This window comes from Schistocerca nitens, chromosome 9 (genome assembly GCF_023898315.1).
Source record: "Schistocerca nitens isolate TAMUIC-IGC-003100 chromosome 9, iqSchNite1.1, whole genome shotgun sequence".
NCBI lineage: Eukaryota > Metazoa > Arthropoda > Insecta > Orthoptera > Acrididae > Schistocerca > Schistocerca nitens.
In genome coordinates, this window is record NC_064622.1 from 170505427 (window position 1) to 170529349 (window position 23923).

General features: G+C 43.3%; 1 long non-coding RNA gene across 1 annotated transcript in view; it reads left to right on the top strand.

The window, feature by feature from the left end:
• Window positions 1–23923, top strand: part of LOC126203284 (uncharacterized) — a 159438-nt gene that overhangs the window by 103678 nt on the left and 31837 nt on the right. The window contains exon 5 of the long non-coding RNA XR_007540255.1: window positions 12082–12190. This is a non-coding gene — a long non-coding RNA (uncharacterized LOC126203284). The remainder of the gene's footprint in view (window positions 1–12081; window positions 12191–23923) is intronic.

The following is a 23923-nucleotide window of genomic DNA, read 5'->3' on the forward strand; positions in this document are numbered from 1 at the left end:
AAATATTTCTTTAATTCGCGTTATTTCTAGTATTATAGCGATGTATTTACATGAAGGGTGTTGTATACTACACTACTGGCCATTAGAATTTCTACACCACGAAGATGTGCTACAGACGCGAAATTTAACTGACAGGAAGAAGATGCTGTGATATGCAAATGATTAGCTTTTCACAGCATTCACACAACGTTGGCGCCGGTGGCGACACCTACAACGTGCTGACATAAGGAAAGATTCCAATCGATTCCTCATACACAAACAGCAGTTGGCCGACGTTGCCTGATGAAACGTTTTTGTGATACCTCGTGTAAGGAGGAGAAATGCGTACCATCACGTTTCCGACTTCGATAAAGGTGGGATTGTAGCCTATCGCGATTGCGGTTTATCGTATCGCGATATTGCTGCTCGCGTTGGTCGAGATCCAATGACTGTTAGCAGAGTATGGAATTGGTGGGTTCAGGAGGGTAATACGGAACGCCGTGCTGGATCCCAACGGCCTCGTATCACTAGCAGTCGAGATGATAGGCATCTTATCCGTATGGCTGTGCCGGCCGGTGTGGCCGTGCGGTTAAAGGCGCTTCAGTCTGGAACCGCGTGACCGCTACGGTCGCAGGTTCGAATCCTGCCTCGGGCATGGATGTGTGTGATGTCCTTAGGTTAGTTAGGTTTAATTAGTTCTAAGTTCTAGGCGACTGATGACCTCAGAAGTTGAGTCGCATAGTGCTCAGAGCCATTTGAACCATTTCGTATGGCTGTAACGGATCGTGCAGCCACGTCTCGATCCCTGAGTCAACAGATGGGGACGTTTGCGAGACAACAACCATCTGCACGAACAGTTCGACGACGTCTGCAGCAGCATGGACTATCAGCTCGGAGACAATGGCTGCGGTTGCCCTTGACGCTGCATCACAGACAGGAGCGCCTGCGATGGTGTACTCAACGACGAACCTGGGTGCATGAATGGCAAAACGTCATTTTTTCGGATGAATCCAGGTTCAGTCTACAGCATCATGATGGTCGCATCCCAGTTTGGCGACATCGCGGTGAACGCACGTTGGAAGCGTGTATTCGTCATTGCCATACTGGCGTATCACCCGGCGTGATGGTATGGGGTGCCATTGGTCACACATCTCGGTCGCCTCTTGTTCTCATTGACGGCACTTTTAACAATGGACGTTACATTTCAGATGTGTTACGACCCGTGGCTCTACGCTTCATTCGATCCCTGCGAAACCCTACATTTCAGCAGGATAATGCACGACCGCAGTTGCAGGTCCTGTACGGGCCTTTCTGGATACAGAAAATGTTCGACTGCTGCCCTGTCCAGCACATTCTCCAGATCTCTGACCAATTGAAAACGTCTGGTCAATGGTGGTCGAGCAACTGGCTCGTCACAATACGCCAGTCACTACTCTTGATGAACTGTGGTATCGTCTTGAAGCTGCATGGGCAGCTGTACATGTACACGCCATCGAAGCTCTGTTTGACACAATGCCCATTCGTATCAAGGCCGTTATTACAGCCAGAGGTAGTGGTTCTGGGTACTGATTTCTCAGAATCTATGCACCCAGATTGCGTGAAAATGTAATCACATGTCAGTTCTAGTATAATATATTTGTCCAAAAAATACCCGTATATCATCTGCATTTCTTCTTGGTGTAGCAAATTTAATTGCCAGTAGTGTAATTTAAAAGGCTTATCAATGCGTCTGTTAAAAGCTTGATGTCGCAAACAATAGCATGAATGCCTTACACTACAGACGGAACTTGGAGAGATTAGCTTAAGTCCACGCAGAAGCAGACATAGCCTGTGAGAGAGATATTCAGCATAGAAGAACTGATGCTGGGTTGTGTAAATTACGTAGAGTACTAACGAGGAAAGAGAAATACAACCTTCATTCTTAGGGTAAAGTAAAAATAAGCAAGAGAGTCGTGTGTTAGGAGTCCTGTTTGGGGGTACACAGCAACGACTGAGAAGTCCCCTAAGCCGATAGCGAAGCAGAAGACTCAAAGACGACTAGTTCATATGTCTGTCATTACTGGTTGTATCCCACAAGGGAACCTCCCCATCGCACCCCCATCAGATTTAGTTATAAGTTGGCACAGTGGATAGGCCTTGAAAAACTGAACACAGATTAATCGAGAAAACAGGAAGAAGTTGTGTGGAACTATGAAAAAAATAAGCAAAATATACAAACTGAGTAGTCCATGCGCAAGATAGGCAACATTCAGTAGCGCCGTGGTCCCGTGGTTAGCGTGGGCAGCTGCGGAACGAGAGGTCCTTGGTTCAAATCTTCTCTCGAGTGCTAAGCTTATTTTTTTTATTTTCAGACAATTATTATCGGTCCGTCTGTCCGTCCGATGCGAGGTAACTGCGCCGTAGTATGGGGAGGCTACACCTAAACGGAAAAATTTGAAAACGTTAAAAACAATTGTTTTGACAGAGCACAGGGAAAACTGTGCGACTGTGAAACTGTTGCATTCATTTGTTGCAGTTTATGTGACAAACTCTAATGTTTTCATCACTTTTTTGGGAGTAATTATCACATCCACATGAAAACCTAAATCGGGCAAGGTAGAAGAATCTTTTTACCCATTCGCCAAGTGTACAAGTTAGGTGGGTCGACAACATATTCCTGTCATGTGACGCACATGCCGTCACCAGTGTCGTATAGAATATATCAGACGTGTTTACCTGTGGAGGAATCGGTTGACCTATGACCTTGTGATCAAATGTTTTCGGTTTCCATTGGAGAGGCACGACCTTTCGTTTACTAATCGCACGGTTTTACGGTGCGGTCGCAAAACACAGACACTAAACTTATTACAGTGAACAGAGACGTCAATGAACGAACGGACAGATCGTAACTTCGCGAAAATAAAGGAAGTAAACTTTTCGCTTGAGGGAAGACTTGAACCAAGGACCTCTCGATCCGCAGCTGCTCACGCTAACCACGGGACCACGGTGCTCCTGAGCGCACGTTCTCCTTTATGTTGCCTATCTTGCGCATGGACTACTCAGTTTGTATATTTTGCTTATTTTTTTCATAGTTCCACACAGCTTCTTCCTGTTTTCTCGATTGATCTGTGTTCAGTTTTTCAAGGCCTATCCACTGTGCCAACTTGTAACTAAATCTGAGAGGGGTGCGATGGGGAGGTTCCCTTGTCAGTATGGACACAGAATAACACCAACATTTCAATCTTGCATCTATGTTTAGACCAAGAATGCTAACTAGCGACAACAACAATCATACCCACCGAACAAGGTGTGCGGCAGTGTTACATTCCATACTGAGACTCCAACACCAATAATGGTTTTAGTTTCTTATGGTGTAGATTGTGAGTACTCCGTACCTGGGATTCATGCGACTATCGTCTGTAGCAGGGGTGACGTCCGATCTTTAGGTAACATCTTTCGAAATTAGAGTTATCATATTTATTAACTTGAGTCATTATCTCAGTCGAGGGCCACTCCCACCGGAGGTTCGAGTCCTCCCTCGGACATGGGTGTATGTGTTGTTCTTAGCATAAGTTAGTTTAAGTAGTGTGTAGGTCTAGGGACCGATGACCTAAGCAGTTTAGTCCCTTAGGAATTCACGCACATTTTTATCTGAGTCGATAAAACGAGAAAAAGGAGAGACGCATACCTCAAACTAACATAACAGGTGAATCTAGAATCTGTAATTCGAAATTAGAACACTATTGTCCTGTTACGACGGATCCGACAAAGTGCTACGACGGAGAATCATACCAGAGCCACTTGTAAGATCAGGATTTCCGATATAATCGATAGAAATATGATCGATTCTTCGGTGTTTACAGTCAATACGTATGGTCTACGTTGTAGCCTTTCCGTAAACCGAAAACTTTGAACCAAAATTTATGAAGAGGAAACAGCACGTCACTTTCGAAAAATCCAATAGGTCTCTTAGGATTACTTTCCGCAAGAACGTAGAATTTGCTGTGAAACGTACACTGATGGGCCAAAACATTATGACCACCTGCTTAACAGCTTGTTTGTCCGTCTTTGGAACGATATACATCCCTGATTGTGTATATCAGGAATCCGACAGTTTGTTGGTAGGTTGATGAAGGTGTGTGGCATTAAATGTAATTCGTGTAAATAATGGGCCGCTGACTGGCGTACTTGGTGACGGCGCACGACATCGACCCCGATGGGTTTTATAGGATTTACAACAGGCGAATTTGGTCACCGAGACATCAACGTGAGTTTTCTATAATGCTCCTCAGACTACTGTAGCACGGTTCTGTCTCCGAGACACGGACCGTTATACTGCTGACAGATCACATCGCCGTCGGTGAAGACATAAGGTATGAAAGGATGCAGGAGGTTCGCAGCTGCCAGCGTGTCTTCAGTTACTACCACAGATCGCGCGCAAGTGCAGGAGAACGTCTCCCGTAGCATGATACTGCTCCCACTAGCCTGCGTCCGTGGCGCGCTGCACGTTTTGAGCTGCCGTTTGCCTTGGTTACGGCCTTTGTGGAGATGTCCATCGACCTAGTGTACCGAAAATGTGATTCACCTGAAGATCCGAAAAGTGTCCATTGATAGATGGTCGAATCCCGATGGTCCCGTGCCCACTGCAATCGTAACTGACGATGACGTTGTTAGTTGGTTGGGTTGCTTTGGGGGGAGAGACCAAACTGCGAGGTCATCGGTCTCATTGGATTAGTGAAGGACGGGGAGGGAAGACGGCCGTGCCCTTTCAAAGGAACCGTCCCGGCATTTGCCTGGAGCGATTTAGGGGAATCACCGAAAACCTAAATCAGGATGGCCGGACGCGGGATTGAACCGTCGTCCTCCCGAATGCGAGTCCAGTGGATGACGTTGTATCAACATTTGAACACGTAGGGGTGGTCTACTGCGGAGCTCCATGTTCAACAATGTACGATGAACGGTGTGCTCCGAAACACTTGTACATTCATCAGCGTTGTGTTCTTTTGGCAGACATGCCACGGATCACACTATCTACCCCACTTTGCACAACAGATTAGCCTCCGGACCTCACGTTCTGTGAGTCGTGGACGCCCCATCATTTAGCGCCTAGCTGCCACTGTCCTTCTACCTCTTTCCGTAATTGCTCACGACAGTAACACGTGAAAATTAGACCTGCTTTGCCATTTTGGAGATACTCGTTCATAGGCTCTGCGTAATAATAATTTGCCCTTAGTCAGAGTCGTTTATCTCAATAGATTTCCCCATTTGCAGCCCATATCCTCGCAAGGGTGTTCCCCCGTCTGTGTCTGCTCCGCTCACAGACTTTTGTTACCGCTTTACGTGCTCGAAACGTCACCAAGCGGCATCCAATGTCGCGCTTGGCACTGGTCATACTGTTTTGGTTCATCAATGTACGAACTACGCCTCGACGCTGACCGAGTGAATAGGCGCTGTGGTAATACACTGGATACGTACACCTAGTAGCAACTACCCAAAGCGAGTCGTTGGGAGCATCTTATGTAAATGTTATTCAGCCATGAAAGAAGTGTCTTGTAAAATAGTTGCTCGATCATTTTTTCAGCATTGTTCATCAGTTTGAGGTTGTTTCAAAGTTAAAGTAGCAGAAAATACAGAGAATCACCACCAACGATATTGGTGCGTTTCCCCGCGAAATTGTTTATTTACCGCAAGAACCTTACGGAGATGTTCAACAGAGTCCTTTGGCAGACATTGCAAGGAAGCGAATGTCCATCAAGGACAGGTTTACTGTTGAGATTCCCAGAGAGTACGTTCCAAGAAGAAGCGGACAACACAGTATTTCCTGAAAGATATATTTCGGGAAATGACCACGACGAGAAAAATCAGAGAAAGCGGAGGTCATACGAAGGTTTATCGACCATCGCTTCACACGAAGCATTCGTAACTGGAATAGGGAAGGATGATGGTACCAGAAGTATCATCCGTCATACCCTGTGTGGCTGCTTGAGTGATGTAGATTTAGAAACATATTGTAGAGATAGGCGGTTGAAATCCTCATTCGGTCATCCAAATTTAGGTTTCTCTGTGATTTCTCTACTACACGTAAAGTCGACACCCTGATGATTCCTTCGAAATGGCACGCACCACAAATTTCCTCCACCACCCGAACTTGTGGTTCATCTATAATGACGTCCTCGTGACAGGATGTGAAACCGCAATCTGTTTTCCTTCCAGCCATCCGTCTCATAAAACTGAATTTGTGAGATAATTATAAGATGCTCGCATAACAGCAAGAAAAATCATCTTTTGACTCAGGCGCCACTTCATTAGAGTAATATCTTCATGGCAGCTAACATGGTAGTTCAGCAGTAGGGCTGCTTAAACTTTACGGAACACTGTCAGAGTGCTATACGTTTCTCTACAAAAACTGACAAGCAAGATGTATTAATTTAAGAAAAAAATAGTGGAGAACACTACAGTCTGCACCATCGCTATGGGAAGCTAAACGACTAGCAACGTGGTGTAATTTTAAGTTAGAAGGCTACATTTCTCTACGAGTCCCACATTTTTAAAATGTGACTAAGGTACTTTCGGTAGTGCAAAAGTTGCTTCAAGAACACAGGGATAAGTTGAAGGAATTGTGAGTGTCTCACGAGCTGTGTACACTAGAACACTAGATGGCGAGATTTTTTCTCCTTTTTAATATCAAAGGAATCTAAACGGCTGAATTATCAACAATTTTTGTTTCTTAACCACGAATAAACAGATATTTTCTCTTTCTGAAAATCAGTAAGTAGCTATGTAAACGAACTAACGTAAGAGAGGGATACGCTGGGCGATATTTGCATGATATTGATTTAAGCTTAGCAGTGTGCCGCATAAAACGACAGTACCATTGGGTCAGAAAGACATCCACGAGAAACTAATGGCTTAGTTTTAAACCGGATATCAACTGCTTCAAAATTAGTTTCCCAAAAACCAGTTGAAACAGCAGAGTTTAATTCAGACTACGTTTAATCACCTTATGAAACGACTGAAATGAAGCACACTAGGTGCTAACGCAGTCGATTAAGGTAAGGTGTATTAAGATTCTCGTGGTCGCCCCCAATAATAATCCACCCATCCGGTAGATGTTTCACTGAACATATTGTAACATGAGGCTCGTGTCGTTGTAGTCATTCACTCAACTAGCTAATGGAGCCATTCTTACTATTTATTTTCGAATATTTGGCTCACAGCAATTATATAGTAAATTAGGAAAGCGTCAGAATTGCTCGTATGTGGAAAGCGCCAACAAGGGAATGACATGAAATCTTGGGTTGTCGGGTGTTCTGCCCGATAGCAGCGTCGTACTTGCACGATATTTCTGTAGCGTAACTCGTTACCTTCACCAGGTCCACTCGAGGAGTAGTCTCAGGTCGCACCTGATGAAGGTAAAAAGTTACGCTGCCAAAATATCGTGCAAGTACGACGCTGATATCCGGCAGAACACCCGACAATCCAAGATGTCATTAGATCGCCGGGAAAGCCTGAAGAATTACACGAATACCATGAAATTTATTGGAGGTATCACTGCAATTGTGAACTCTGTGGTCGATTTGCTGCCATGTGGTCAGTTCCGTCGAAAGGACACTGCTTAATTGAATGATGCCATGTTTTAGATCGAGTAAGAGAACGTTCGAAGTTTGCGCTAATGACTACATAAAAAACCCTTTTGCAGACTGGACGAAACATAGGTTCCTTCAACACAAGCACGAAAACAAGAAGCTATTAATATCTGGTCAGAGCTTTATAGCCATTATGACCCGCATTATCCCTCTTCATTGTTCGTAGTAGCACAACGAAAAATTTTATGCGGGTACTTGTTTCTTGCTTGCAGGAAGTTACATATGGTTCGAAAAATGCCCGGTGCGTATTTCTTCCGGTGGTATCTTGCAAGCCCGTTCGTTACGCAAGGACAAGGTGTTACTTCAGAACAATGCAGTGTTGACAGGTGTCGTACGTAATTCCATTTAGTGAGCACAGGTGAAGGCCGTTAGTGTCATTTAATTCAGTCATATCTTCTCATCGTCTCTCTTTATTCGTTTTATTAATATTCAGCCATGTGTACTAGTCATTGTTCTTTATTTCAGTGTTCTGTTCTGTCTTTCTTGTCTCTCCGACTTTCTGCTATTCTTTCCGACGAAGTCTTTACACTTACGTGAAATAAAATTGAAGGGTTATCATGCTAAGGGGGGTAAATAATAAAACGTACTTTGTAGGATATCGACAAGAAAGTTTATACAAGTAACGTGACTATAAATATGCACTAACTCCTCATTAACACTTGCTCATTGACTTTAGGCAAGCAAGTTACCACTTGACGTGAACCAAAAGTAACAAATAAACACTGAATTTTCTAAACAAATTTGTACCGAAATGCTGAACGTGTAACGCATTTTGCACTTATCCCATTTGGCATGAACAAGTCATAGGAGTTTCCTGCCGTGCCTTCGTAGCACCTAAATCAGCCATCATTGGAGAAAGTCATTTTAGTACGTAAACGCCCTGCTCACATTCCACCTAAAGAAATAGAAAGATCTGTTTATGCAAAACTGGTGCTTAGCCCCTTTAGAAAGTTAATCCTTCAGTTACAATGTTGAAGACTTTTTATAGGAATTCTATTAATTCCAATAACACTTCTGCTTCCATTTCGCGTTGTCTTTGTACTGTGAATTCACGATTCGCGCCGCTGTTCAGAATGTAAGGAATAAAAGATATACAATACAGAGAAATCACAGCAGGAATGTGTCGTCCTGACAGTCTGAAACTACATTCCTGGAAATGGAAAAAAGAACAGATTGACACCGGTGTGTCAAACCCACCATACTTGCTCCGGACACTGCGAGAGGGCTGTACAAGCAATGATCACACGCACGGCACAGCGGACACACCAGGAACCGCGGTGTTTGCCGTCGAATGGCGCTAGCTGCGCAGCATTTGTGCACCGCCGCCGTCAGTGTCAGCCAGTTTGCCGTGGCATACGGAGCTCCATCGCAGTCTTTAACACTGGTAGCATGCCGCGACAGCGTGGACGTGAACCGTATGTGCAGTTGACGGACTTTGAGCGAGGGCGTATAGTGGGCATGCGGGAGGCCGGGTGGACGTACCGCCGAATTGCTCAACACGTGGGGCATGAGGTCTCCACAGTACATCGATGTTGTCGCCAGTGGTCGGCAGAAGGTGCACGTGCCCGTCGACCTGGGACCGGACCGCAGCGACGCACGGATGCACGCCAAGACCGTAGGATCCTACGCAGTGCCGTAGGGGACCGCACCGCCACTTCCCAGCAAATTAGGGACACTGTTGCTCCTGGGGTATCGGCGAGGACCATTCGCAACCGTCTCCATGAAGCTGGGCTACGGTCCCGCACACCGTTAGGCCGTCTTCCGCTCACGCCCCAACATCGTGCAGCCCGCCTCCAGTGGTGTCGCGACAGGCGTGAATGGAGGGACGAAAGGAGACGTGTCGTCTTCAGCGATGAGAGTCGCTTCTGCCTTTGTGCCAATGATGGTCGTATGCGTGTTTGGCGCCGTGCAGGTGAGCGCCACAATCAGGACTGCATACGACCGAGGCACACAGGGCCAACACCCGACATCATGGTGTGGGGAGCGATCTCCTACACTGGCCGTACACCACTGGTGATCGTCGAGGGGACACTGAATAGTGCACGGTACATCCAAACCGTCATCGAACCCATCGTTCTACCATTCCTAGACCGGCAAGGGAACTTGCTGTTCCAACAGGACAATGCACGTCCGCATGTATCCCGTGCCACCCAACGTGCTCTAGAAGGTGTAAGTCAACTACCCTGGCCAGCAAGATCTCCGGATCTGTCCCCCATTGAGCATGTTTGGGACTGGATGAAGCGTCGTCTCACGCGGTCTGCACGTCCAGCACGAACGCTGGTCCAACTGAGGCGCCAGGTGGAAATGGCATGGCAAGCCGTTCCACAGGACTACATCCAGCATCTCTACGATCGTCTCCATGGGAGAATAGCAGCCTGCATTGCTGCGAAAGGTGGATATACACTGTACTAGTGCCGACATTGTGCATGCTCTGTTGCCTGTGTCTATGTGCCTGTGGTTCTGTCAGTGTGATCATGTGATGTATCTGACCCCAGGAATGTGTCAATAAAGTTTCCCCTTCCTGGGACAATGAATTCACGGTGTTCTTATTTCAATTTCCAGGAGTGTATTTGCATAACGAAGAATCGAACCCAGTTACCTTTCGCTTGTTACATATTGGTAAGAAGCAGCAAGACGGAAAAAACCGTGCTTGTATATCCTATCTGGAAGTGTTTCCAGTTAAATAACATTCAGCACTGTTCCATGTTCTAGATTACGAACTGTTCTCCAAGCTCCATAAGACCTGTATTTAAAGGTGTCCTGTTTCTCTTTTTTCTCGTATAGAGAACCTGTTAAATACCTATAGAAACCTACACGTCAAAGCAGCCTCTTCTCCAATTAATTTTTAGACGATAATTTCATTAAATCTGTTACCATATACTCTGTTCCAGTTATTCTGTTAGAAATATGGAGCAAGATTTTAGTTATCATGAAGAAACGGGACACACGTAAACTCATTTTCGGTCTATGTATATATTTATTCGTAAAGGAGAAGAAATTTTTTTCATTTTTTGTGTCAAGCTATTCCCTACTGTCTGGAGTAGTAGCTTAACTAAAATCTAAGCGTGCAATATGTAGAGCAAGGAACCTGCGAACTTCTGGCATACTGAAATAATTGTACGTCAGCACTCTAAGTCAGCGGCATTGTAAGTTAATCACTACAACGAAAAATCGATCGAAGTTGCAAACTTCACTTTTTTGTTATTCACTCGATGACTTGATTCGCACCGGAACCCATTTTCAAATCATCGTAACATAGTCATAAACGGTATTTCCGAAATTACAAAAACTATGTAAAAAATGTGCAAACGAACAGTTACAGCGCGTACAGATAATATATAGATTAAACACGGATTTCTGTATGCCCTGTCACCGATCGTTTGCTCGTTTTTGACATAGTTTTTGTATTTTCGGAAATCCCGTTTTGGATACGTTACGATGATTTGTAAATAGGTTCCGGCCGAAACTAGTCATCGAGTGAATAAAAAAAGGGAAACTTGGTACTTTGGTTGGTTTTTCGTTGTACCAAGGAACTTTTGCCCTTACTAGTGTCTCAGGACTTACAGGCGTCTTCAGAGGCTGTACTTTAAAAATTGACTATCTTGTTGATAAGAATAACTATTATTCGTCCTTTACAATTTAATTATATGTTTGCTTTTAACCATACGTTTCTCCGAATGGTTTTAGGCACCTACAGTGCTCTAGACAGGAAATAATCATTATAATTAATATCTGCTTAACACTTTGCTTTGAACTGGTTTGAAATTAGATACATAATATTTCATAACACCAATTTTGCATTGAATCACTGCTTTCATTAAAGTGATGCTACAAAGTGCTATGTACACGAATTTAAATAAACCAAAACCAAATATGTATAGTTAAAGAAATCATTTGCATAATAACAATTTCGAACAGTGAAGATAGTCACAAGTTAAGGGAAACGTTTTTCGTTTAAACCAAAAATGAAATTCAGATACAGAAGACGAATATTGGTTATTCTTATTTGCAAGGTAAACAGCATTTAAAGTACATTTTATAAATACGGCTGTTAGATTTCCAAGGCCCTTTCAATAACTTTGATGAAAAATTTCTTAAAACGTAGCTACTAGTTGGTAAGTTTTCTTCATGCACAACATACGACTTCCCGATTAAACAGTGTCTTATGCTCAACATGTCAATACAAATTTTTTCCTGTGCAATTTTTTCGGGTGGACAGCAAAGTAATTAGTTAATTACAGCATTAAAAAGATCCACCACTAAACTAAAATATTTAGAAATTTTATACTTTTATTTTCTCGGTTTAATAGATATCACAATCCTATTGAAGCTATAATACAATAGGTCTCGTCCTTTCAACTTTCACAACGAGCTTTAGGCTGTTTAGGATCTCAGGAATTATCTTTAATGGAAATGAATTGCTTTTCTTTTAACATTTTACACTGTAACAAAATTCAGAAACTTATTTATGTTACAGGGGTACTAAGAACGTATTATTTCCTTTCTCACCAGGAGGCCAAGTGAGGTATTTTTTTTACCGACGGTTGATACAGAAGAAGGATACAGTCGACTCCAGATAAAAAATGGTAAATGTAGAATGGAAAAGCTATAGTGATCTAGTGATAACATTTACAACAAAGTGCTACACTCACTCTTTTCTGTAATACGAAAACTGTAGATTATTATTTTTGTTCATTCTTCTTGTACGCACAGTCTGTCACATGTCTAAAGTTTGTTATTTTAAGAATGACGTATACAAGCACTGTATGGCCACTGACTCCTCTTCAGGCCTTAGGCAAAGTAGCAACCCCGTTGTGTAAAAATTGTACATCATCCGATATTAAGAGCCGGAGCTAGGGGAAGCACCTCAATTAGGGAAGCTTGCTGGGCGCAGCAAGGGAAATGAGCGCTCGAAACTGGAAGAGGTCTGTTACGGTTTGTCTGACCGAGTGGACGTGCAAGCCACTGCCTCGGATGTTTTAAGTAATCGCAGTTCAGGTGTGCAATAAAGTATACGTTTGTATAAGGTAACAAAATCTCAGTGATTATAACTTAATTTCATATGATGAATTATTTTTCTTTAATTATCTGTCTTTTACAATAAAGTAAAAATTGTTCGGAAAATGTTTCTTTTATTTCAGAAGAAGAAGTCAATTGTTGTAATGAACAAACAGAGAAGCTTAAAAATGATTTGTGTATTGATAGCCGTATTACACAACACTATCGTTTTTTATATAACTGGACAAAATTTACCCTCATAACTTACTCATACAAAACAGCATGCATGTTGTGTATTCATAGTGTGATGTTCTTATGAGATATAAACTGAAATCATATACAAGTAGATGTTTTATAAGTCTCCCACATTAATGAATTACTCTCTATCCTGGTGTATGAAATAGAACTAAAACAGCCCGCCTTATTTCATTACGCAAAACACAACACTGTAATTTCCAACCGAAATACGTAAGCTGCCCTCCTTTTTGCTAAGTACTAAAATTTTTTAAATCGGATATTTCGAAGGAAAGCACTGTGCATACAGACCATGCCCGGGACAATGATGAAACTGCGTGCATACTGCTCGTGACATGTTTGTAATTAGTTGTCACACAAAATTAATAGCCAGTGACAACAAGTGTCTTCTGCGATAAAAGACGACGTCCACTGACTTTGTTTATGAAGCATGAAACAATAGAATACACCTGACAATGTCCCCCTCATTCACACTGCTATAATACACAGTTCAACATCAGTTTATTCTAGAGGAGCCAAAATCTCCTCGTGCTGGTTCAGTACAAATATGACCATAAACACAGGAACGCCTCCTGTGAATTATTCCATCTGCCTGTACCCACACTTACACGAGTATTCACATAAATTGCATAAGTCGACATCTGACCCTGTAAACTTACTTCTCTCAACCCGAAATGGGCGCATTTTAATTAACGTTTATGTATCAAATAATGTACTCGGAGAGATAACTGCTTAAATACTTGCTACCTTATATCCCACGAGCCTATTTGCCGCGATCCTATCTACAAACGTTAAATTAGACCTCAAAATGTAAGTGAATAACCACGGCTGAATCCTCGCGCTCGCTTCTGCAAGCAGAGTCGGCGCGATACGACACTGCTTCAGCCACCAAAAAAGATGCATGGTAACAAAAAATACTACACTAAAGAGCCAAAGAAACTGGTACCTGCCTAATATCGAGTAGGACCCCCGCGGTCACGCAGAAGTGCCACAATACAACGTGGCATAGACTCGACTAATGTCTGAAATAGTGCTGGAGGTAACTGACACCATGCATCCTGCAGGGCTGTCCATAAATCCGTGAGAGTACGAGGGGCTGGAGATCTCTTCTCAAAAGCACGTTGCAAGGCATCCCAGACGTACTCAACAATGTTCACGTCCGGGGAATCTCGTGGCCAGCAGAAGTGTTTAAACTCAGAAGAGTGTTCCTGGAGCCAAGTTGTAGCAATTCCGGACGTGTGGGGTGTCGTATTGCCCAGCTGGAATTGCTCAAGTCTGTCGGAATGCACAATGGACATGAATGGATGCAGGTGATCAGACAGGATACTTACTTACGTGTCACCTGTCAGAGTCGTATCTAGACGAATCAGTGGTCCCGTATCGCTCCAACTGCACACGCCCCACACCATTAGAGAGCCTCCACCAGCTTGATTAGTCCTCTGCTCGCATGCAGCGTCCATGGATTTATGAGGTGGTATTTATACCCGTACACGTCCATCCAAGCGATACAATTTGGAACAAGACTCGTCCGACCAGCTAACATGTTTCCAGTCAACAACAGTCTAATGTCAGCGTTGACCGGCCCAAGCGAGGCGTACAGCTTTTTGTCGTCCAGTCATCAAGGGTACACGAGTGGGCCTTAGATTCCGAAAGCCTATGTCGATGACGTTTTGTTGAATGGTTCGCATGCTGACTCATCTTGATGGCCCGGCACTGAAATCTGCAGCAATGTGCGGAAAAGCTGCATTTCTGTCAAGCTGAACGGTTCTCATCAGTTCCTGTTGTTCCCGTTCTTGCAGGATCTTTTTATAGCCGCAGCGTTGTCGGAGATTTAACGTTTTACCGGATTCCTGATATTCACGGTACACTCATCAAATGATCGTACAGGAAAATCCCCACTTCATCGCCACCTCGGAGATGCTGAGTCCTATCGCTTGTGTGCCAACTATAACACCACGTTCAAACTCACTTGAGTCTCGATAACCTGCCACTATAGCAGCAGTAGCCGACCTAACAACTGCGCCAGATACTTGTTGTCTTATATAGACGTTGCGGATCGGAGCGCCGTATTCTGACTGCTTACATATGTGTGTATTTGAATACGCATGCCTGTAGCAGTTTCTTCGGCATCTCAGTTTAGAAGGAAAGGCTCACAGGCTAGTGCGTACTAAGCCAAAGACTACAAGTGTCAAAGAACTTGTGGTCCTACAAATAGATGTATTGCTGGAAAAGAACTGCATCACCCTCAAGCACTGCGTTGTTTTACACCAGGTATCGTAGTGCTGTGATTTATTTGGCACGGTCGTCGGCGACCAGGTGGTCTCAGCAGGCCTGTGTGTGCAGCCCTCTGTATTGAGCAGGCAGTAACTGTGCTGAGTTCAGAGGTGAACAGTGTTTGCAAAATTCTTTCTAGGGTGCAGTCATGTCCTACCGAAGGTACGCGCTCCTGGTGGACGCCTACAGCCATTTCAACAAAATCACGTTGTGGACCTACGGGAAGCTGCAAGGACATATAGACGTATGGCTGCACGCATTGGGCACAATCTATCGGTGGCGTGTCGCTACTTTCAGCAGTGTTTTGTGCAGCGTTGCTACATCTGTAGACCAGGTTCTGGACGTGCGCGCGGTGCAGATGCAAGTCAAGACAGTCACAGCAGTGACCAACCGAACATCATCGAGGAACGAAATCTGGGCGCATTTGGGACCACTGGGAACCGCCTGCTTGCAGGAGGACTAAGAACACGTGTGAATCTGACCAGGCTACCATTGGCACCACGACACTACCACTCATGACTACTCTGGTGTCGTAAAGGAATTGACTGGAGAGTCGAATGGCGCTCTGACTTTTCGGTGATGGGAGCAGGTTCTGTCTGCATGCGAGTGATAGACATACACGTATACGGAGCACACCTGGTAAGATGCCTATTCCTGAGTGCATTCGTCCACAACGCACAGGTCCCGTCCTAGGCTTCTTGGTGGGGTGAGAATAAGCTATAACTCATGGTCACATTTGGTGTTGCCCGGCCTATTGCACAGGTCGTTATCCCCATGCTACTGCCATTTCTTTGACAGGAAGGTGACGTGTTTTTCCAACAGAACAACGCACGACCACATACAGCTACTGCGAAGCAGCGTGCTTTTTGTGATGTAAAACTATTGCTCTGGCGAACAACGTCAACAGATCTCTCGCCAGTTGAACATGTACGGGACATGATGAAGCGGGAACCTACTCATTTTCCAGGGATTACAGAAACCATTGCCGAATTGCAACGTGACCGGCACTGTATCATCCGACGAGGTGCAGCTAAGTTGGTTGGTGCGTGTCCAAACTAGGTACGGACATGCACATTGTTTGCTAACATAGAAGACGAACTATGTAAACGGCATCCCGATCGCATGGCGCTAGCATCTCGGGAGGCGTACTGCTGAGTTTTTAGTGTGTCTGACGATGTGCGTATCGTTGATGAGGTGGAGCTCCTCCAGCAGTGAATATCCGACAATCAGCAGGTAGGAGCGCCTAGGCCAGACTCCAGCGGAAAGGGAGGCAAGGGGGAGGGACGAGAGGGGAGGAGCGGAGGATAGCGGAAGTGAGGCGACTATTAAAACAATGGGCGACGTGCCGTGCATCACAACGCCCGCCCGTCTCCGTCTCCGTCGCTGTCTCCTGCACCCCGTCAGCCTGACGGCGTTACAATACAGCACAATGCAACACCGTACAATGCAGTCTCTGCGCTCAAATTCCCCTCCATTCTCAGCTCTTATTGCGAATGAGCGAGTGCGATTCCGTCCGCTTGCTTTTTTACCGGAAATTCGCGTGGTCATTACAGAAAGCGCACGCTAATTCCCTGTAGAAGCATCTCCTTACTTTCTGTTGTGTGATCAGATTACTACCTATTTTCGCTCGTGTCTGGACCGGCGGGTAGGTATACTCCACCTTTCTTGCAAGGCATCGGCAGTAGTAAGGTACACACATGAACAGGTACTTGGCCGGTCGCTGTTGGCCGAGCGGTTCTAGGCGCTTCAGTCTGGAACCGCCCGACCGCTACGGTCACAGGTTCGAATCCTGCCTCGGGCATGGATGTGTATGATGTCCTTAGGTTAGTTAGGTTTAAGTAGTTCTAAGTCAAGGGGACTGATGACCTGAGATGTTAAGTCCCATAGTGCTCAGAGCCATTTGATCCATTTTTGAACAGATACTTGAAGGTACACCAGGCTTTCATATTTTTGTTCAGGACACATTGTCTCAGAAGTAAATTAAAATCAGCTAAATCCTCCGGTTCTGATAGTCATTTTGTGGACGTTTTCCCTGGTACTGAGACAAACGTAGCAATTGGAACCTCCTCCTGAATATTCTCAATTGGCATCCTATTCTCCCCTCCGACCCCCGATCGAAGTTTGTTAAGAAAGTAAGTGTACTGTGACTATAACGGGCTGCCGTATTTTCATTTTTTTTGGTGGGGGGTCTCGGCAACATTGAATATTGGAGGGGATCCCCTGACCAGAGCGAGCATCACAGGAATGTGGTAGTACGTAAACACACGTTATGGTGTCAATTAGCATGAAAGACATCGGAAAGAAATCCCGCAAAGTTCGAGGCACATGCTGTGATGCGCTTTCTCTTCGTGGAAGCAACAACGACTACCAGTATTTTTTCCACGAATCAAAACAGTTTATGGCGAAGGTGTTAAGAAGAGAAAGAGTATGTTTAAGTAATGTAGGGAGGTTAGTAAAGGCAGAACAAATGTTCATGACGAACAGAGGAGTGGAAACCTTCCATTTTGACTGAGGAGTTGTTGCAAAAAATCGAGGAAATTACTCGTCAAGGCCATCGATTGGCAGTGAAGACACTCATTGGAAAACTGGGGTACCGGAAATTGTACACAAGATAGGTCCCAAAACAGCTGACTGAGTATCACAACAAACTAAATCGGGTCAGTAGCGACCGCGAGTTTCTTAAGCGAGTTGAATTGGAAGGTGAGGATTTTAAGAGATGTGTTGTGACTGGAAATAAACGTGGGTGGCTCATTACACGCCTGAGAGAAAAAGACAGTCGTCATAGTGGCGTCATACAAATTCCCCATTTGCCAAAATATTCAAAACTACCATTTCCGACTAAGAAATCGTGGCTTCAAAATTTTGGAACCATAAAGGCATCATTTCGATCAAATTTCTGTCTCAGGGTGAGACCATCAATGCACAACAATATTATGGGACTCAAAAAAACTCAGAAGGAGCATTCAGAATAGGAGGCGAATCCTCACGAGAGAAGTGGGATTGTTGCACGACAACGCCCGTCCTCACACATCCTTAGCCACCATGGCGGTCTTGGGCTCATTTGGCTGGGATACTGGAACCACCCCGCATTTTACTGACCTGGCGCCTTGAGATTATCATCTTTTCAAATCCCTTAAGGCTCACATGAGTGGGTTAAGTTTTCAACAGGTGAACACGCGCAAAAGAGGTTGAGGTGTGGGAAAAGGAGATGACGGGAGAGTTCTAGGAGCGCATAATGAAGCTCACCTCATGCTTTGAACGGGATGGCGATTACGTGGAAGAATGACAAGTGTATCGACAATATCATGCGATTTGTTTCAAATACACTTTAAAAAAATATTAATATCTAGTTGGCTTTCTGTCTGGACATGCCTCGTAGTATTTGACCGATGTTTGGAAAAGAGCCTAAATCAGTCGGTTCTGAAACAAATTTTACGAAGTTTTTCCATTTTGGTTATCAGGCAAGTAGTGGAACTGTCAACGTTGTTCTAAACTTTGCCACCAGTTGGGGCTCTATTTCCCTAAACCTACCTTCATGGTATTTCACTGACAAGGATGAAGAGCACAACGGCCCACCCTGCTCATTCGAATATTAAATAAAGGACGAAATAATCTTTCGAAAAACATTTCACATTTCAATATCTTATGGAGAACGTCAAACACGGTGTCAATAAACAGGTTTCTGTTTATCAATGTGCGATTATAAACTAATATGCCAGCATACAGGGTGAACCAGAACACCACCGAAAAACCTTCAGAGGTGTCAGTATAGACGAAAACAAGAAAAAAATCCAGTAAATCTGGGCTCTAAAGTGCATACCTTAAGAGAGATGGCAGCTTGTTCAGTAGAGGAGATTCTTCAACAGTAGCGAAGACAAACGGGTGTTCACTGCTCTACAGGTATGCCCTTTAGAGCTTCTGTTTACTGGACATTTTTTTCTTGTTTTGGTCCATACTACCATCTCTCAAAATACGGAAAGCAAAGAGCTTTCAGGATAAGAGGTTTTTTGTAGTAGTGAAAGGTGACTCATACCTCTTGAGGTATGTATTTTAAAGCATATCTTTACTCGACATTTTTTCTTGTTTTGTTCCATACTAACCCTTCTGAGTTTGTCGGTGGAATTATGGTTCATCCGCTATACAGGGTTTATAGCGGGTGCCACAGTGGTGTGCAGAAAGTCTAGACAAAAATTCAGTATAAGACACTTGCGGTCTGTCAAGTAGGGAAAATGCCACAAACTGGCCAACGAAAACCACCTAAGCTACAGCGCATGCGCGTCGCGTTAGATCATACGAGCCTTGTATCAATGCCCCATGTACGCGGTTGTACAATATTAATGCTCTGCTTTCTCTTTTCAGTCTCACTGTCGCCCATGTTTCATTTTCTTGCACTGCCCTCCTAAAAAAATGTACATGATGGTCAAAACGAAGTTATTCTGACAAGTGTTTTCAGCTTTTTACGACAACTTAATGTAAACAGCAAGGAAATAACTAGAAAACTATCTGAAACTAACAGGGAGGGCAAACGAAACTGGCCCAGAAAATATTTTGGGCAGCTTAAGATAGGCAATCAAACTTACGTCATTTGACCTGAGAGCGGCTGATGTAAGCTGGGTTGCCTGTCTTAAGGCGCACAAAATTTTCCCGAGCGACTTATATCTCGCTCACCCTGTAGTTGTTGAAGTGATAGATAGACAACACAAAAGTCCAACACAGCAGATATGCTGGTTAGCTGTACGACTGAAAATCTAATGACTTTCGTGTTAGAACATTATTCAGACATCAGTGAATTAACAGCTGACGCATCAAGTTCAGAGTGGCGTTTGGTGCACAGTTTTAGGATCAGTTTCATTTTATGCAATCTGAATAACCTTCGCAACTTTTTTCCTTATTTCAGCCCCCCCCCCAGCTTCCTCCACTTTGTGCAGTGGTGTCACCTACGCAGTTAAATTACGGCTGTTGTCTCTCACTCATTTGCAACGTTATTAACGTCTTTACCTTCATGATTCACCTGTACATTCCCTATAAGGAGTGAGTTGTAAGCAGACCACCCATTTCATTCAACAGTTGTTCGACTTGTTACTAAATGCCTATCTGAAAGAACCATTAGCACTACCATTCTTAACACCACGTTTAATAGTGTTCTGATTTTATAATTCCGTTCTTTGGTAACCCTTGCTGTTTTACCATTTTTACCATTTTGTTAGTGGGTAACAAAAAGAAAAGCCTTTTACATCTCAGAAGACGCAGCTACTAACCTTTTCGGCAGACGAATTCGATTTTGTCTTTTTCGGCGCATTGCTCTTTCGTTTCTGATATGAAGTATTTTATCCACATATGATACGTAGTGAAAAATAATCAAAGCACTAAGGGATGCAGAGCACCAAATGGCAGGTTGCATCTTTGTGTTATTCCATAAGTTGGGTAAGATGTTTCATGCAGTACGCTATTGCATGGTATAGAATGGTATAAGGGTTTGAGTACCATTGGCATAGATACTTTCACTTGCCACACACAATCAGCATAGGGGACACACTGCAAATACGTCTTTCTTGTACTACCAGAGAATCGGTTAAGCCATTTCATTCTACAAATTAAATCATCCTTACGAAGGCTTTCGCTCTTATAAAATGCCACGCGCAAGCCAGTTACAATCTGAGAATATGTTTATATTTTAATTAGATCGATCTGTAGTTTTGTGCCTTCACTACAGACACGCCAACTGTCAAACGTAAGAAAATTTTAGCTAAGAAACTAACTGCTGCTTCAAAACTGTTACGAATTTTGTACAGCAGTTATCACATAAGTACGTCTTAAGCACAGTTATGTGGAGTAAACTGAAGGATTATGCCTGCGTGGTATTTTCTCAAATGAGGTGACTTGCTAAGAAGATAAAACATAGAGGAACTGATTCCTTTTGATAAAGTAAGCAGAACGAGTCTGACTGAATTGCCGCACCTCTGGTATTACGACAGCATCTGCGTTTCAGTTCTATCATTTCGCAACGGTCAGGGGAAGACTGTTGCACATTCCTTCAAAACTCTAATGAAGACATCACGGGCGTCCAGCAAGAGCTTCTTCTCGTTACAGACCAGTTGGAGTACTGAGGATGTCGTAAATATTCGGAATTTAGAGACATGACCGCCGGGGAGGGGAAAAAAAACGAGCGACTTTCCGTATCAGTGTATCGGTGGGAACATCAAAGTTATAATGAACTGAATCACAGACAGTTTGAGTGAGCGCTTAGTGTGTAAACCAAGCAAGGCAAAAAAAGTAGAAATACTGTTCAACATTGGTCACTCAGAAAAAATTCGATAGTACATAGTCTATTATTCCTTCGCGTAGAGGTCTTTAGAGATGGAGCTCTACAACAGTAAGACAAGAGAGGATCAGAAAAGCAAATAACGGATTTAGAACAAGAAAAACTGCGGAAACCGTAACTCAGTTTTGGCAGATGAAGATTTCGATCCCTCTGTTACTAACTGCCTACAGGTTCTACGAAGAGAAAGATGAGGATAAATAGACATGATCTCCTTCTGTTTCCTTTTTATTTATTTATTTGAGTTGCAGTCCGTTGATCCTTGGACTCAGAATATTAATTCTCTACGTGATGCAGAAGGTCTCAGGTGTTTGGGTTAGGTACACTGTAGCTCGTTTCCTGACCGAAAACTGTATGCAGTAGATTTGTTCCCTTTTACACACAGTAATTCTTGCACGTGTCCGTTTGTGGCTAAGTTGGTCTTGGCACTGTGATTTTGGCAAGTTTTGGTATCTGGAGAACTTTTACGCTACTCTGTTGCATATGCCAATGGTACAAGATGTAGAACATCTGCAATGATCATGGTTTGGAGGGTGAGCATCGGACATTGGAAGAAGCTTTAAAACACTGATAATCCTGGTATAGAGTTTGCATAACCTGGCTCAATCAAAAGGATATAGCCAGTACTTCAAAACATTCGTAGCGTGGAACTTACCTCAAGCACACTTAGCACTGTGTCGCAGAAGAAAGAAAACGTTTCGCTCCCTACTACTAACCTATTAATTCGTGAAAATGGAAATTTACAGTTCACCAAAAGAGGATAACGCAAGAAATACACTGCGAACATAATAGAACGATAGCATCTCGTTATTGGGTCCATTAGATATTCTGAAAAATATTAATATAATATTAAAATGTTTAGTATTAGATGCAATAATACATTTGTTTTAGAGATGCTAATAGTTGCATTTTACAATGACCAGAGAATATTCAGATATACTTATTTACATTAAACTACTTATTAGAAATTTCACAAACTACTTCACAACCACCTGCACTGCTTATATAAACACGTAACCAAGAAGAAGTCTGTACTCGTGGAATCATACACTATGGTTTGGAAGGTTGTTCTCCTAAATTACATCAATATTTATTCAGCGAGGTTCTAGACATGATTCGCAAGATTATTCAGTGATTTATATCATCTGTAGGAGAAATGCGAAGCCAAGAAGAAGGAATCCAACAACTCTACAGTCACAACGTTACTCTTTAGTTCGATGCATACGTCTGGCTACAGCGTTGGGCCACTAATTTTACAATTGCAACGCTGGTCTTTTTGCAAGACAGGCTTAGCAAAGGTAGATTCGGTACATTTTTCCCCTTTGTCTCTTTTTAAAATGTTACAGACAATTGAGAGAAGTATCATTGAATATGTCCTTCATATTCCTTCTCCCATTACTGAAAATGCTATTACTGACTCGTGTTTGATGATCAGTCTGTTATTAGACAGCATTCAGCTACCACGAGGATACGCCTGTAAACGTATCAGTCAAATATTTTGAGTTCACACCGTGAAGCGAATCGGACGATTTCGATTTGCTATGAGAAGTCTGAGAAAGCTTAGCGCACCTGTAAAAGAGATGGTGTATTCTTTCCCTCATCCTACATCTAAGTACTTTTAGGAGTAGGGGAGGCAACTCCTACATATCGGAAGATGTAGGAAATAATACATTGTCCTCTTTCCTAGCACTCTGTAAAAGGTTGAGATTATTTGAATATTATAGGATTTAAAAACCTCCATAAGATTAAGGTTGTAGTAGTTTAAGCAGTCGTTAGTGTTGAAAATTTCTCTCTAGGTACTTTCATTACTCTCTAAGTACATTCGTTTCTACTTTGTCCTAAGTTGTACATTTCTTGATGGACATATGATAATTTCACTTTCATACCCCTCACACGTACATCATCCTTTTTTGTCATTATTCTGGTTTCAGTAGCAGACTTAAGTAATAATCATCTTTAGGATGTTGTAGCTCCTGTTATTTCTGTACTTTCTGAGAAAAAATGGAGAGGAACTCCGTCTTATGCAGAATACACTTTTATGGTTTTGTTTTATGCATACGTGCTTCAGCGTTTTGCGACATCTTCAGTGGATTTTTTTATTTTGTTTATGAAAATTTATTGCTACATATTACTGAATTTTTGCTCAAAAGTATTTCCATTTGCAATTGGAGCAATCATTAAATAACAGTGCTCCAAACCCAGTTTGAAACCGCCTCCGTTACTGAAAAGTCACCGTTGCTGCCTTCTTTGAGGAAAGTTCCGAGTTTGATTCCCGATGCCTCTTCAGATTTTTTCTGAGGTAGTGAGATATGGAACAGGGGCCATTCATCGTCGTAGAGCCAAACGAGGAGCGAATTGAATAAAGAAGTGTTCTTGCTTCAGCGACAGTGGTGGACAGCGATGAAGTCACTTTTATAGTACAAGGAAGACTGGTAGTACTAAGAAGATATTCCTCGTAATATCTCTCTCATCG